The sequence below is a fragment of the Tachysurus vachellii genome, chromosome 2 (genome assembly GCF_030014155.1).
Source record: "Tachysurus vachellii isolate PV-2020 chromosome 2, HZAU_Pvac_v1, whole genome shotgun sequence".
In the NCBI taxonomy this organism is placed as follows: domain Eukaryota; kingdom Metazoa; phylum Chordata; class Actinopteri; order Siluriformes; family Bagridae; genus Tachysurus; species Tachysurus vachellii.
The window spans coordinates 4,210,571-4,224,749 of NC_083461.1; positions in this window are offsets into that span (position 1 = coordinate 4,210,571).

A 14,179-nucleotide genomic window follows, 5' to 3' on the forward strand; every position below is an offset into this window, starting at 1 on the left:
GGGACATTTTTTTTGCTGTGGTAAAACTTTTACATAAGTATGTTCAAGGTTCAGATATTATAACTCATTATGTCACTCAAATGACATTTATAAAGTCACATGTATGATAATATGCTTTATAAATATGTCGTTATACATTTATAAACATGCATGTACATATAGTCACTAATTCTATGAGCTTGTATGCAGGCATACACCAGGCTTTGTAAGGAATTGTTTATTATACACAATATAAAGCACATTATAACTGCTTATAACTCGTTATGAACACAGTATTAATGTGAGAAAAAGGATAATAGGACAATAAATAAAGACGTTTTTATATTACATGAGATATAGGTGCTCTTTCACATAGGTTGACATTCTATTTTTTAAAATTTGTTAAAACTTTTATGTCTACAAGAACGAATAACTAATGACTAATGAATCATTTGAATAAATCCAACAATTAAAAAAATACAACTTAGAATTTTAAAGGTTCAGTAAAAAATGTTTACGCCAGTGTTTATTTTTTAAATAGCCGCATTATATCAGTTTATTGGACCTATAGGAATTATCATGAAATTTTAGAAGCGTATTGTGACATCACAATATCGATATTAATATTCATAGATATATTTAAATTGTAATACAACAGTGTTCTCATGCCCATCTGTTTTGATGTTAGCGTGAATATGAGCTTCTGAGTTGTAGCCAAAAAAGTATAATTAGAAAAAAACGTGTATAAAAGCATGACTATAAAGTCAGCACTGACTGAGCTGTAATTTTGCTGTAATTAGCCTTCGTCAACAGCGTGTCTCCGTGACAGCAGGGGGCTCCATACACCAGAGTTTTACACTAATCTGAAGCGACGTCTGCTTTCCATAAATAGCCCTGGCTTCTAGGTAAAGATTACTGGCCTGATTTTCTTCCTTTTTTTATCCAGGATTAGTTTGCTCTGGTCTTTCAGAACCGGAACAATGCGTCCTTCAGCCGCTCTAGAGATCTTAACGACATGGAACATTATGGATATTTGGAGATAATGTGCTTTTTATTTGGGGTATTTGGTGTATTAGGTGGCTAGGGTGGGGGCAGACTGAGGGTTAAGGGGTAAACGGTATGTGTGATCTGGTCAAAGAAATACAGTATGATAAAAAAGACCGCTGAGTGCAAACGTTTACACGCCCCACGGTTTCTGGGTGGAGATATAAATCTATCAACATTCTGATGATGACAGTAAATGGGTCATTCTGTAGACATTACATTAGTCTCAAACCTGACTGATTATTTTGGCTCATTGTAAGTTCTCATGGGGGGCAGGGTGTCTTAGTGGTTAGCACGTTCGCCTCACACCTCCAGGGTTGGGGGTTCAAGTCCCGCCTCCGCCTTGTGTGTGTGGAGTTTGCATGTTCTCCCCGTGCCTCGGGGGTTTCCTCCGGGTACTCCGGTTTCCTCCCCCGGTCCAAAGACATGCATGGTAGGTTGATTGGCATCTCTGGAAAATTGTCTGTAGTGTGTGAGTGCGTGAGTGAATGAGAGTGTGTGTGTGTGCCCTGCGATGGGTTGGCACTCCGTCCAGGGTGTATCCTGTCTTGATGCCCGATGACACCTGAGATAGGCACAGGCTCCCCGTGACCCGAGGTAGTTCGGATAAGCGGTAGAAAATGAGTGAGTGAGTGAAAATGAAGAAAATAAGTTCTCATAAATCCTTTTCAAATTTCACTTCACAATTTTTGAAACATGTTCTAGATATATCTATTTATGAAAGTATACAGTAAAGAACTGGCAGCTGAGTGCAAAATTTGACCCCCGTCATCGAGGAAGAAGAAATAAACAAACAAACAAATAAATAAATAAATAAATGCTGCAGCAACATCATCACCAAAAAAAACAATCTGAAAGTGCAAATAAAAATCAGGAAATATATATATATATATATATATATATATATATATATATATATATATATATTAGGAAACTTTGATGTCTGAAAATAAAATGTCCTGAGGGTGTGCAAACTTTTGCACTCATCTATAAACTATGAATGATTTTTGTGGATCTGTCAAGCTGCAAACCTCAGCTCAGTCAACTGTACTGACATGCAGCTGAGATTTTTGTGTGTGCGTGTGTGTGTCTGTGTGTGTGTGTGTTGGGGCAAAAAGCCTCATGAATCTCATGAGTTTAAAACTGCATCTCTTCTCATGGAAGTGAAATCTCTCTGATTTGAGTCTTGTTTGAGAAGCAGGACGTTACATAAGGCTCTCTTTGAAAGTTTAGGAAGTGAAATATAAATGCGAGGCGCAGTCTTAAAGCTCTCGGTGCTCCTGTACAAAAAGTGAAAGTGGCAGCAGGAGGGATTACATTTCCACATATTTAAATAACTGAACAAATGAGGACTATGTGTGGAGTGTGTGCCCGCGGTGCAAGGGGCCGGGCGCAGCAGCCACTCGTCCCCACGGGCCGGGGGCAGATGGAGGTTGCACAGGGTCGTGGTTATAAATAGCATGACCCACTGATGTTAAAGATGAGATGGATAGCTTCAGGAATTTGGTGATGGAGGGGGTAACTGAGGGTATGGAGGATGAAGAACAGGGTAATCGCAAATCAGCATTTCAGAGTGGAGACTTGTGTGTGTGTGTGTGTGTGTGTGTGTGTGTGTGTGTGTGTGTGTGTGTGTGTGCACGTTAACATAATTGTATGTGTTATAAGCAGTGTTTATAATGCATTATTTCAAAAGTGAAGCAATTTCAGTCAATAACTGTTTAGTTTTTTTTGGTGATTGTGTTGTAACATATTATGAGCACTACATTAAATTCATTGTGTTGACGATTCATAATACATAATATACACTGCTATTGTATAATGTGTAACATTTCATAAATAATCAGAAGAATGTGTATAATACCTTATGAGTGCTAATAACATGATAGGAATATGTCCATAGTTAATTATGACTATTGACCTCCACAAAATGTTTTACTGTATGAAAATACTTTACAGCAACTTTCTTTGTTATTGGCAAACTTAATGTGTTATAAACACTGCTTATAATGCATAATATGTGTGGTGTAAATGTTTATATCAAAGTGTATAATGCCTTATGAATACTATGAATGTAGTTATAGATCATTAACATATATTGGCTTCATAAAAAGTGTTAGAATTTTATTTCATTTTCTTTTATCGCAAAACACTTGTTTCAATATTATTGGCACCTCATAACATGATATATACCGGAAAAGTCTCAGAAGACAGACGTTTAAGATTTCTTGAAATGTTGAAGTTGCAAGAATGGGATGAGGGATAAACCAGGAAAAAACACACATGGGAACTGAAACTAGGAAATGATAAACTTTTCCTGAAGGTATTACAACGTGACGGGTTATAAATAGACGAAGTAAACAAGACTTAAACACAGAACACGTGGACACATTCAGAGAAAAGAACATGAACGCTTTCCTCAGAAAGTATGTACTTATTTTTGGTGACTTTATCTACAGTCCTAACCTTCTGGCAGAGGCAACCAGGTTCTGAACTGACAGCTTGTGTTATTTATGATGCCTTCAATCTACACTAGATCCTCTGAATCACCAGCCATGAAACAACCCCAAGGCATTAATTCCCCCACCTCCATATATCACACCAGAGTCGTGTGGTTTTACTTGTTCACTTTCCCCATCCCATCTTTTTCCCTCAAAAAATGCACCAGTGATGCATGAGTGTGTGGAGGAGAGAGAGAGAGAGAGAGAGAGAGAGAGAGAGAGAGAGAGAGAGAGAGAGAGAGAGAGAGAGAGCAAGAGCGAGAGAGAGGGCCAAAGGAAAGAAGAAAAAACGACAGAGTGGAAAAAAGAAACGAGAGAGAGAAAGTGGGAGAGAGAGACAGAGAGAGATAGATAGATAGATAGAGAGAGAGAGAGAAAAAGAGAGAGAATGAGAGAGAAAGAGAAAGAGAAAGAGAAAGAGGGATGGAGAGGGAAGGCAGGAGGGAGAGAGAGAGTGAGCAAGCGAGAGAGAAAGAGAGAGAGAGAAAGAGAGAAAGAGAGGGCCAAAGGAAAGAAGAAAAAACGACAGAGTGGAAAAAAGAAACGAGAGAGGGAGAGAGGGAGAGGGAGAGGGAAGGAGAGAGAGAGAGATAGATAGATAGATAGAGAGAGAGAGAGAGAGAGAGAGAGAGAGAGAGAGAGAGAGAGAGAGGGAGAGGGAGAGCGGGAGAGGGGGAGGGAAAGAGAGAGAGAGAGAGAGAGAGAGAGAGAGAAATGATGATCCCCAAATGTTCCCAAGTGTGAGATATAATCTCTCAATATGCCCTAAATTCAGCACCAGAGACTGATCCAGCTCCAGCAGTATAAGACTAGGATGTACTGAACCATGTTACCTGCCTGTTGTGGCTTTACTGATTAACCTAGAGCAAGTCTAAGAGTTTGTACTGTACGCACTTCATTCTCCTGGTTACTACACAGCTTGTGATTACATCATCACAGGAACGAACTGCTAACCACTGCTAACTGATCTGACTCCCAGTCTGACTCCTGATCCTGATCTGACTCCTGATCTGACTCCCAGTCTGACTCTTGACTCTGATCTGACTCCTGATCCAAACCATGATTTGATTCCTGATCCTGATCTGACTCCTGATCCTGACCATGATTTGATTCCTGATCCTGATCTGACTCCTGATCCTGACCATGATTTGATTCCTGATCCTGATCTGACTCCTGATCCTGACCATGATTTGATTCCTGATCCTGATATGACTCCTGATTCTGATCTTGTTCTGACTCCTGATCCTGATCTGACTCCTGATCCTGACCATGATTTGATTCCTGATCCTGATCTGACTCCTGATCCTGACCATGATTTGATTCCTGATCCTGATATGACTCCTGATGCTGATCTTGTTCTGACTCCTGATCCTGATCTGACTCCTGATCCTGACCATGATTTGATTCCTGATCCTGATCTGACTCCTGATCCTGACCATGATTTGATTCCTGATCCTGATCTGACTCCTGATCCTGACCATGATTTGATTCCTGATCCTGATATGACTCCTGATTCTGATCTTGTTCTGACTCCTGATCCTGATCTGACTCCTGATCCTGACCATGATTTGATTCCTGATCCTGATCTGACTCCTGATCCTGACCATGATTTGATTCCTGATCCTGATATGACTCCTGATGCTGATCTTGTTCTGACTCCTGATTCTGATCTGACTCCTGATCCTGACCATGATTTGATTCCTGATCCTGATATGACTCCTGATGCTGATCTTGTTCTGACTCCTGATCCTGATCTGACTCCTGATCCTGACCATGATTTGATTCCTGATCCTGATCTGACTCCTGATCCTGACCATGATTTGATTCCTGATCCTGATATGACTCCTGATTCTGATCTTGTTCTGACTCCTGATCCTGATCTGACTCCTGATCCTGACCATGATTTGATTCCTGATCCTGATCTGACTCCTGATCCTGACCATGATTTGATTCCTGATCCTGATATGACTCCTGATGCTGATCTTGTTCTGACTCCTGATTCTGATCTGACTCCTGATCCTGACCATGATTTGATTCCTGATCCTGATATGACTCCTGATGCTGATCTTGTTCTGACTCCTGATCCTGATCTGACTCCTGATCCTGACCATGATTTGATTCCTGCTCCTGATCTGACTCCTGAATCTGACCATGATTTGATTCCTGATCCTGATATGACTCCTGATCCTGACCATGATTTGATTCCTGATCCTGATCTGACCCCTGATCCTGACCATGATTTGATTCCTGATCCTGATCTGACTCCTGAACCTGACCATGATTTGATTCCTGATCCTGATATGACTCCTGATGCCGATCTTGTTCTGACTCCTGATTCTGATCTGACTCCTGATCCTGACCATGATTTGATTCCTGATCCTGATCTGACTCCTGAACCTGACCATGATTTGATTCCTGATCCTGATCTGACTCCTGATCCTGACCATGATTTGATTCCTGATCCTGATCTGACTCCTGAACCTGACCATGATTTGATTCCTGATCCTGATATGACTCCTGATTCTGATCTTGTTCTGACTCCTGATCCTGATTTCGCTGCAAATCTGACTCTGTATCCTGGTCTGACTCCTGATCGTGACCTTGAACTGACTCCTAATCTGACTCTTTTCCTGAGCTGAGAAAAAAGAAACAATGAAATAATAACAAAAGAAAGAGATGAATAGTGAAATAAAGAGTGTATATAATGTATATGTAATGTGTAAAAAAATTTTGTTTAAATCTGTTATTTCATTAAAAGTGTTTTTTTTGTTTAATTTGTTCATGTCTCGTTGTAGGATCTCGCTCGTCCTCCTGTAGAGTGTGACAGACAGACGGCGAGAGAGATCAGGTTTCATCCTCTCCTGTGCAGGGTGATGAATTCATTTAATATCAGCTTGATGAAAAGTGTTGCTTCTGCCTCCAGGCTGAGTTTAATAAAATACCATCAACAGGAAGGTGTTCTCATCTTCACATCCTGCAGCTGACGCTCTTATCATCATCGTGTTATAAACTGTAGTAGTGTTTTAAGCATGTCGCTCATGTGCCACGGGGGAAAGCGGGGATAATATCAGACAGTTCGCAAAGTGCAGTGAGAACCTTTATGCTTAAATAGAATAATTAGCAGATTACAATCTTACACACACACACACACACACACACACACACACACACACACACACACTCACCTTTGTTCAGACATGTTCTGATAGAGTCATTACACACTTCTCTCTGGTAATTAAGCAACAGTGTAGCTTCTTAAACACACTGTGTGTGTGTGTGTTTACATTGATTTCCAATGCAGGTTGAGAAATGACTTTTTTCAGTGACTTCCCAGTGTATTTCCCAGAGATAAAGAAAGAAAGAATAACAAAGGTATATAAATAAATAAATAAACAAACAAACAAAAACAAATAAATAAATGTAATGAAGAATAACAAAAGAAAGAAAGAGATCTGGGGATGAGAGATGAGTTCAGTTCAGCCTCGTTTCAGTGACTAATCCCATGCGTGTTTCTAGGTCAGCTCTGAACACCTGCCTGACCTCCAGCTCTAGAAAATCCCTTCTGACCTCTGACCTCATGTCAGTGTACAATAAATTACCCTCCAGAGGCATAAACAGCTATTTATTACCCTGAGCTGCACCAATGCTAACGCCACAGTCAGGTCCGGGTGCGTTACTTTACATTTAGAACTTTCTTTCTTTACTCTCTCTCTCTCTCTCTCTCTCTCTCTCTCTCTCTCTCTCTCTCTCTCTCTCTGTGTGTGTGTTTGTGTGTGTGTGTGTGTGTGTGTGTGTGTGTGTGTGTGTGTGTGTGTGTGTGTGTGTGATGTTACCTGAGGTTGCTAGATATTTCATTAGAAGGACAGAAAATTTGTTTTGTTTTTCCTTTCTGTCACTGATATAAGAATCAAAAGATTTTAAACACTCACAAAAATCTAACAGGAGTCTGAAATACTGCAAATCAATTAGTGCTTGAATAATTACAGTCTTTAAGAAAGAAAGAAAGAAAGAAAGAAAGTATTAAAATGATAAAATATTAACAATAAATGAATAAATAAAGATTAATGAGGAAAAGAAAAAGAGAAACGGCGAAAAGAAAAAGAAAGAATGGTAATAAAAGAGAAAGAGTAAAGAAAAAAAAACAAAAAAGAGGCGGTGGGTAAACAAATAAAGCAAAAGATAGAAAAATGAACAGTAGGATAAATAAATAACAATGTAGATAAACAAACAAATAATAATAACGAAAACAAGTGAGGTAAAGAAAGAACAAGTAAATTAAGAAAAAGAAAGAAGCTGAAAAAAAGAAAGAAGAAAAAAACAGAGTGGAAAAAAACACACAAGAGTGAGAGAGAGGGAGAGAGAGAGAGGGAGAGAGAGAGAGAGAGAGAGAATGAAAAATTAAATATACATATATATATATATATATATATTCAAGAAATAAACATGAACATAAATAAATAGCAATGTAGTTTAAGTAAACAAATAAATAAACAGGTGTTTGGTTATTAGATAAACAAATAAACAACCAAATAAAAGCAAATACTTAAATAAACAGGAAGATAATATTATAAGATAATAATGGTGTTGGTAGGTAAACAAATAAGTAAACAAATAAATAACTAAATTGATAAACAAACAAAGAAGTAACGCTGGTTCACATCGATGCAGGATTTGTTACTTGTTATTAACTTTATTAGTGAAGCTTTTTTATGGCTGTCATCACGTCTGAGTTCAACACAACACATGGAGCTGAAATCCTCTGCTGTGAATTTTTGACTTCATGCTCTTGGGATCTTCATCATGCAGTTCTTTAGTTCAGGATGAGAAGAACCTCATACACAGTGGCCTCATCCTGTGTTACTGTCTCACACACACACACACACACACACACACAGTCTGATCAGGGTACAGAACAGGGAACAGGAACACATGATCTTCCAGAGCAGAAGAAGATGTATGTTCCTATGAAAGTCACCCAGGACGCAGCCACTGCAGTGATGAATTATAGAGGACAGTGCAGGAGATTTACGGCGTCTCGCGGGAGCGTGAAAATTATTCGCTCAGTGACTGTGTGAAATTATTCAGTGTGTTTCTTCTCCATGTACATGATCCGCGTTCACCTCATTTCACCCACACGACCCTGAAAACTTCTACACCGACACACCACTGACACACCACTGACACACCACACCACACCACTGACACACCACTACACTAACACACCACTGACACACCACTGACACACCACTGACACACAACTACACTAACACACCACTGACACACCACTGACATACCACTGACATACCACTTACACACCACACCACACCACTGACACATTACTACACTGACACACCACTGACACACCACTGACATACCACTTACACACCACACCACACCACTGACACACCACACCACAGACACACCACTGACATACCACTTACACACCACACCACTGACACATTACTACACTGACACACCACTGACACACCACTGACATACCACTGACATACCACTGACATACCACACCACACCACTGACACACCACTACACTGACACACCACTGACACACCACTTACACACCACTTAGACACCACTACACTGACACACCACTGCCACACCACTGACACACCACTTAGACACCACACCACTGACACACCACTGACACACCACTGACACACCACTGACACACCACTGACACACCACTGACACACCACTACACTAACACACCACTGACACACCACACCACACCACTGACACACCACTACACTGACACACCACTGACACACCACTGACACACCACTGACACAAACACACCACTGACACACCACTGACACACCACTGACACACCACACCACTACACTGACATACCACTACACTGCCACACCACTGACACACCACTTAGACACCACACCACAGAATGGCACTACACTGAAGCAACAACATACTGCAACATGCCACTAACACACTGCTTCACCAAAACACTGCAACATGCCACTAACACACTGCTACACCAACAAACTCCTAGACCAACACAATTCCAACATTCCCCTACACACCATTAACACAATACTGCTCCACCAACACACTGCTACACCAACATACCCCTACACAAACCCACTCCAACACACCACCAACACACTCCTTCACAACACCAACACACTCCAACACACTCCTACATTAATATATTCCTACAGCTTATTTCTGATTTCCTGTTTTTATTCTCCCTCCTGCACCAGATGATGGTCCACTGAGAATCACGATGGATGAAAGATAAAAATCTGAGTCTTTTTGCCAGAGAGGATTTGCTCTGCTTGGCTCAGCCTCGCTTTCATGTTCTCCACACAGCAATTAAAGTCATCTTTGAGCTTTAAAAAAACAGAACAAAGACTTAAAGGTGTACATAAAACTTCACCAAAACACCCAGACCATATTCCAAACAAAGTAAAGAAAGAACAAATAACGAAAGAAAGAAATAGAAGCAGAAGTAAATTTAGTTCAATTATTGTGAGGAAGTGTGTTTCAGTGCAGCATACGTATATGAGATTATGAACTGAACTTATATACTGGTGTCGGAAGGTCATGAGTTTAAATCCCAGGGCCACCAATCTGCCACTCCTGGGCCCCTGAGCAAGGCCCTTAACCCTCAGTTGCTCAGCTGTATAAATGAGATAAGTCGATCTGGTTAAGGGCGTCTGCCAAATGTAAATCTGAATGAACTGAATTTATGTGAGTTTTATTTTGCTGTTATTTTTTTGTAGAAGACGTACAGAAGACGTACAGAGTGTGTATTTAATATCCTTCAATTTAAGGTTGCTGAGTATACATTTGTTTTGTTTTTTTGTACACACACACTGACATCACACACACTGACATCACACACACACTAACATCACACACACATACTGACATCACACACACTAACATCACACACACACTAACATCACACACACATACTGATATCACACACACACTAACATCACACAGATACTGACATCACACACGCACACACTGACATCACATACACACACTGACCACACACGCACTGACATCACACATACACACTGACATCACACATACACACTGACATCACACACACACTGACATCACACACACTGACATCACACACACACTGACATCACACACACACACTGACATCACACACACACACTGACATCACACACACACACTGACATCACACACACACACTGACATCACACACACACACTGACATCACACACACACACTGACATCACACACACACACTAACATCACACAGATACTGACATCACACACGCACTGACATCACACACGCACACTGACATCACACACACACACTGACATCACACACACACACTGACATCACACACACCCACTGACATCACACACACACACTGACATCACACACACACACTGACATCACACACACACACTGACATCACACACACACACTGACATCACACACACACACTGACATCACACACACACACTGACATCACACACACACTGACATCACACACACACACTGACATCACACACACTCACTGACATCACACACACTCACTGACATCACACACACACTGACATCACACACACTGACATCACATACACACACTGACATCACATACACACACTGACATCACACACACACACTGACATCACATACACACACTGACATCACACACACACACTGACATCACACACACTGACATCACACACACACACTGACATCACACACACAGCCATCACACACACAAACACAGCCATCATATACACACATTCAGACATCGCACACACACTCAGCCATCTTTACACACTTTCAGACATCACACACAACCACACACACACACACACACACACACACACACACACACACACACACTAAGATATCACACATACACTGACATCACACACACTCACAGCCATCATATACACACAAACACACACTTATTAATCACATACACACTCAGACACACATGCTCAAACAACGTACACACAATCATACACACACTGACATCACACACACACACACACAAAGATATCACAATGATAGGGTTAAGAAATAAATATGTTACTTTCCATCACTTTCCATCACCTCTATTTAAACTAATAAATATTACACTTTAATTAGCATGTTTTTATCCCCATTTCCATCCCACTCATATCTCAGCTAGTGTTTCTGTGCTGTTCGTCTAATTCCATGCAAACGAATGAAGAACAGAATGAACAGTAAGAGTTAATGATGCCATGTGATCTGTACAGGTGAGATAGTGCTCTAAGGTCAGGGGGAAGACGGGAGACGTCTCCGTCTCTGTCAATGACGGCGGTGTGTGTTAAACACTAAAGATTTCACACACGTCTCTGCTGTATATGACTCGCCTTCGTCTCTTCTCTTCTTATAATGAACTTCAGCCCACGGTTTGATTTCCCCTGGAATTTATAACGAATTTCATTTTGAACTCATTTGATATTGTGGATGGATGTTTGTTTCATCATCATGGATAATAATCATTAACAACCCTAAACACTCTCTCTATCTCTCTTTATCTATCTCTCTCTATTTCTCTCACTTCCTTTTTCTCTTTCATTCCTTATTCACCTCGCACTTCCTCTTTATCTCTCTCTCTCTCTTTCTCTCACATCCTCTTCATGTCTCTCACTTTAATACACAATTATCAGACTGTATCTGACTGTAGAAAGGACATTATTCATAATAACACTCTCTGGTGTTTATAACAGTTTATAATCACACCCTCCAGTGTCACCCATATGAGGATGAGGTTCAAATTTGAGTCTGGTTCCTCTCAAGGTGTTTAAAACGTCATAGTATTCAAAAGCCTTCGTCTTCACAGTCCACACTAAGACGCGAAGACGGCCTTTTCAAATTTATCCGTTTTGGAGAGCGTCTTCCAACAGCTACGTTTTCGTTGACTTAAAACGCTGTCTCAGTGTGGACGAAAGGCCAAAACGGAGAGAAAAATATACGTTTTCAAACAAAAACGTATTAGTATGGACATGGCCTAAGGGAGTTTTTCCTCACCACAGTCACCACAGTCACCTCAGACTTGTTCATTAGGGATAAATACAAACACATTGTTCATTGTTAAAAGTGCAAATAAATATGAATTGAATGGAACTTCCTCTTCATCTCTCTCTCTTTCTTTCACTTCCTCATAATCTCTCACTTCCTCTTCCTCTCGCTCGCTTTCTCTCACTTCCTCATAATATCTCTCTGCTTCTTCTTCTCTCTCCTTCTTTTACTTCCTCTTCCTCTCTCAAGTCCTCTTCATCTGTTATACTCTTCATCTTTCTCTTTCTTTCCCTCGTTTCCGCTTAACCACTCTCTCTCTCTCTCTCTCTCTCTCTCTCTCTCTCTCTCTCTCTCTCTCTCTCTTGCCCTTCATCTCTCTTGCTCCAGTCAGTAGAGTGGATTTACAGTCGATGGAATTGATGGCACTCTGGTGAAGGTGTATATTCTTCTCCAACGTTTGTGACATCAGAACACTGTATGTGTGTGTGTGTGTGTGTGTGTGTGTGTGTTTGTGGTGGAGGAGAGCAGGTCTCTCTTTTCTACATCCTTCAGTCACCTGCAGCTTTTCAGAGATCTTGCAGGTAAAACCCTGAAAGGGAAAGTGTAAGGTGTTTAGGAACGTTTCTCTAAATCTGATCCGTTTTATCAGTGGAATTAGTCTGAATTAAAAATTTGAAATACTAAATATTATTTTTGGTAAAATAAGAAGTTCTAAAAAAAATCACTCAAAACTCACTCAATTTAACTATTTTCTGATTTTTGTTTCTGTTGACTGTTATATCTCTGATCTCTGTAGTGAAACTCTAAACAAATCTACAACATTCCTAACTGAATAAAAATAAATAAATAAATAAATCGAGCTTAATTTACTTACATCGTATAAAAACGATTATTTTTACTTGCAACGATTAAAATAAACGATTATTTTTACTTGCAAAATCAGCGTTATCATGAAACAAAGCTAAATAAAGTCAGGAACTTTACTCATGTTACTCCTCCACATGGACCATCCATTTATTTGCTCCCAAGGCCGCAGAAAACTAGTCCAGGAGGGTGGAGCGAGAGCCAGAGACCAGAGCAGGACTGAAGACCAGGGTGGTGCTGGAGGTGCTCTGAGCCTGCAAATAGGGGCAGGAGAGGGAGGGACTGACAGAGACAGGGAGACAAAACTAGGGACAGACAGGGCAGACAGCCCATGAGAGTCATGTAAAGCCACCTCCGGCAAGGGCAGAGAGTCTATGGAGCTTGGGCGCAACCATACTCGCTGAATTGCATGACTCCGTCATTCCGGGTGACCCGGCCGGCGCAATCGATCCGGTCGAGCCGGTAGGCTCCAAAGACCCGGTCGGTCCGGCTGGTGAAGCAGGTGGTTTAGGGATGCCGGCCGCCCGAACCGACACCATCGGGATATCCGCCAGGTTGGAGATCAGCCGGTTCGCATTAGCCTCAAATGAGCTTACCGGTCTAGCAGCCATGTGGACAGGCTCGGTCACAGACGTACACAGGGCTGGGCTGGACAGAGTTACTGTAGAGCATCAGGCGTCCGTGGCTGGTTTGGCTCCGTAGCCCATGGACCCCGATGCCTACTGCCCCCCCAAAAATAAATTTTCGGGCCGGTGTCCGTATCTAC